Source organism: Palaemon carinicauda, chromosome 9, assembly GCF_036898095.1.
Source record: "Palaemon carinicauda isolate YSFRI2023 chromosome 9, ASM3689809v2, whole genome shotgun sequence".
In the NCBI taxonomy this organism is placed as follows: Eukaryota; Metazoa; Arthropoda; class Malacostraca; order Decapoda; family Palaemonidae; genus Palaemon; species Palaemon carinicauda.
The window spans coordinates 91,886,170-91,890,040 of NC_090733.1; the positions used below are offsets into that span (position 1 = coordinate 91,886,170).

Genomic DNA, 3,871 nt, shown 5'->3' on the forward strand with positions numbered 1-3,871 from the left:
TTAAGACCATGCTGTAGGTAAGAATATACCTCAGGATAATGCTTCCTTTGTTCATTGTTTAACAAGTAATTTATAGCCTGGGCAAAGTAATTAGCGACTGGTGAGCAAGCAATTTTCGCTTTCAGCTTCCACTTGTGCACCACTAAGAAAATTCTGCGAAAAATCAATACAAGTTTCCTGAAATTGGAATAATTATTAATATCAATAAGATTGTTAGCAACTTCCATAACTGAGCTGTGGAAGGAGTTGCTTGAACCTCGGTGGGCATCTCAAATACTGGTATGGTAGTTGACAATTCTGGAACTTCATTTATTACAGAAAATGAACAGTTTACCAAAAAGTTAGTATGAATGTCATCATCGGCAAAAATATCAACTTTAAGAGTTCAGCAAAAATGAATTACTCTGGATATGAATAGCAGAACTACACTCAATGGGTTACTAACAGCCGAGGTTGGCACTCTCTTATCAGCTAAATTATCAATATTCTTGATTATTAAATCAATGCTACCAGACAACAAAATACCTGCATGACACTCGGTATACATCGATGAATTTATTCCTCCAAAAACTGTATCTGTACCTGCAATACAATAAGCGAAGTCTGTACCTAAAATGAGCTGAACATTATCAATTTCATGAGAAAATTTATTAAGGAATAGATCAGCTAATTTAACACCTCGTGCCTGAAATTTATCAACTAATCTACCAAGCAGAGGTAATTTCAATGCTACATTAATGTTTGGTACAACCAAGCAATAAATTATAAAGGATTTATCTCCAATCGTAACAGGAACTTCAACAATTTCAGTAAAATACTCCTTGTTACCATTAAACCCATTAACTGTTAGCTTTACTTTAGAGGTAATGATTTTAAGATTATTCTCCTCCGCCAATTTCTTAGTGACAAACGTGCTCTGCGAACCACTGTCCTTCAGTCCTCTGTAAACAGTCCCCCCAACTTTAAATGAAAAGGTGGGTAAAATGGAATCACCATGGCAAGTAGGAAGGACAGCAACACCGCTGCTTATTTGAGAAGTTTCCTCCTTGGATTTGCAGTTATTAATATCGTTAGAGTTCTGCCTGGTGACGGACTCCTATCACACAGGTAAGTCATATGCCAGCTGTTACAACTTGAACAGCGTCTCTTGAATTTAAAACGGCACTTACCGGAAACATGATTAAACTGGCCGCATTTTACACATCCATTTCTAGATTTAAAATATGCACTTTATCTGTAGGAGAAAGAAAATTAGGGCACTTATGGATAAAGTGAAATTTATCAGTATTTCCAACCGTAGAACACAAAGAACACAGAGGCAAAGACCTGTCTTTATCATAAGTTACTGCTTCCGCAGCCATGCTGGTAGTTCTCTCTTTAGGAAGAGGGAGTGTTAATGTTTTGACACGTGAAGCTTTACATTTCAAGCTTTCAACACCTTTCCCGTCACTTTCGTACCTTTCGCAAGCTGCAAAGAAATGTGAAATAATGTCAATTAAGGAAGGATGAGTTTTTCCTGTAATATTAATAAAATGACGCTGAAAGCGACCATTTAAGCCATGCCAAACAAAATATCTGACAAATTCATCCGCTCCAATGTTAAAAGTCTTGACTGCTTCACATACTGATCGGAGGATGGAAATAAATGTGAAGGGGTCATCACCCTCTCTTAGACTTAACTCCGTAATTTTCCTAATTGCATTGTTTTTACAAACCTCCTTAGAAGCAAAGGCGGAAATCAATAATTCTTTGGCATCTACATAACGCTGTTTGTCAGCTTCCAGAGAACATAATAAAGTCTTTGCTCGACCGTCTATCTGTTGCTTCAGCAATAAAAGTAAATCTCTATCAGGATACTGAAATACATTAGTTGTAGCCTCAAACTCTGCTATAAATTTCAATAAATCTTCTCCTTCTTTACTTGTAAACTTAGGAAGAGGAGCTGTTGGCTGTTTCAGTAAACTGCGGGCCACGTCGGGAATATTAGAACCATTATTACCCCTGGAAATCTCAAGTAATGGTAAACAATACTCAATTTTATCTAAATAATCCTGGCAACTTGTTAATTCTGGCTCTAACTCTGCTTCATCAGATACGTCAGGAAATTTCTTCAAGACGATATGATCATCTAGCTCTGACAGCTTGTTTCTATAAATAACAAGAAGACCTTTAATAGCTAACTTTTCTTCTTGTGTAAGGGCAGAATAGGTGTCAGACCTATTGAATTGTTCGGTGACTTTTCTCTGAATGACTTTTCGTTGTCCAATCAGTACCTGTAAGTTGGCCATTATAAAAAACGTATAACAAATGCAAAATAATAAAACGTTAACTTTCTGAAAAGGAAAAATATATTTATTTAAATGAAATGTTAATATCCTGGAAAGGAAAATGTCAAAGTCCTGCATATAGAAATATGAGACTACTGGGAGGCCCGGTCGTGGTCAATTCTCTACTGGATCATCTGCACCATCATTAAGCACCTTTCATTGTGTTGCCCCACGTTGGGCGCCATAAGCAGAACACCATAAAAGTCTGTGGTTTGAAATAAAGGTTGGAAGGAAAAATGTAATTAAATATGATATTTATTACATAAATAAGCCTTTAAAATAACGTAGTAACGGAGTTACAAACAATTGGTTGGAGAACAAGGCAATTCACGTAAATCGTAGGGCGTTTCCTTCGTTCTGCTTCGCTCGCTGTCTGTAAAGATATATTCAGGAAGATTAGTATCTAAAAAGCATGGTCATTTATGTAGAAGAATATACCCATCGGAATAATAACCCACTTAAAAATTACCTTACAATTGAGCAACTGAGGTTTACATTAGTATCAGGAAGGAAATAAAAGGACCAATACATCGAAACCGAACACCATCCTGAAATGAACGGTAAACCTAATATAAATTTGCTCGGTCGTAATATGGGAGACAATTCGTCATAAATATAATCACTCGAAACATTAATGTATTAGACGATTCTCTTACCCAAGTGTTAACAACGTGAATTTATGAATAAGCTAGAGTTACTAGTCCGAGAGCTAAATCACCTGAAAGGACAAGAGAATACGATATATAAAACATATTGACCACCAAAAAAAAATATTACGAATCTTCATAAGATTAAAAATGACACAGGAAAAACTTTAATAGGCAACACAAGGCAATGAGAGTTCGCAATGATAACCTTAAAAATAAGCCCTATATATTCTTGGTACTCACCATTGTCGAACCATGCACAAAGGCGTTGCAGATGGATTTTGGCAGATTTTCACAAGAGGGTGACGTAGACCAGGGATCCCAATAAAAGCCTTTAGCCTAAGAAAGGCATGTCGGACAAATCAAAAATGTGGAAACCTTTCCAGGTGAGTGAAGTCTCTGTGTCTCTGTCTCTGACACTGTCGGACGGCCGGGCTGCCTGCCTCCTCGTCGGCGTTTTCGCTCGAGTAAAGCAAATGGAAGGAGGAGGAGTTAGCAAACTATCCATCTTTAAAGACTGGACGGCAGGAAAGACAGTTTGATGGTACCAAGAGTAGGGCAATTGAAAACACCAAATTCTTAATAATTACTAGTCTTTCCTGTCGCCATGTGAAAATATGAAATGTCTTGTACAACATATTTATGAATTGAGAAATTTAAAAAATGATACATATGACATCGTTACTATGTAAATTTAACTACCTGTGGAAGTTTGGTATAGTTATATACCTTGAGGCCTGTTTCTATCTCTGTGAAGATTTAACGCTATTTTGGAAGACAATCGCTCCCGTGGTATTATAACCGGTAGAAATGTCTGATTTAATTTCGATTATATATTAAGAGAACGTTTAAAGATTTTTTTTTTCATCTCGCACGTTATAAAGTAAATGTTACTCA

General features: G+C 36.6%; 1 long non-coding RNA gene across 1 annotated transcript; it reads right to left on the bottom strand.

Annotated features, from left to right (window-relative positions):
* Positions 1 to 2,569: 2,569 nt before the first annotated feature.
* Positions 2,570 to 3,384, bottom strand: LOC137646805 (uncharacterized). The gene is made up of 2 exons (XR_011045460.1): positions 3,218 to 3,384; positions 2,570 to 3,045 (listed from the first exon to the last, which is right to left on the bottom strand). It is a non-coding gene; the product is annotated as an uncharacterized lncRNA (long non-coding RNA).
* Positions 3,385 to 3,871: the final 487 nt, after the last annotated feature.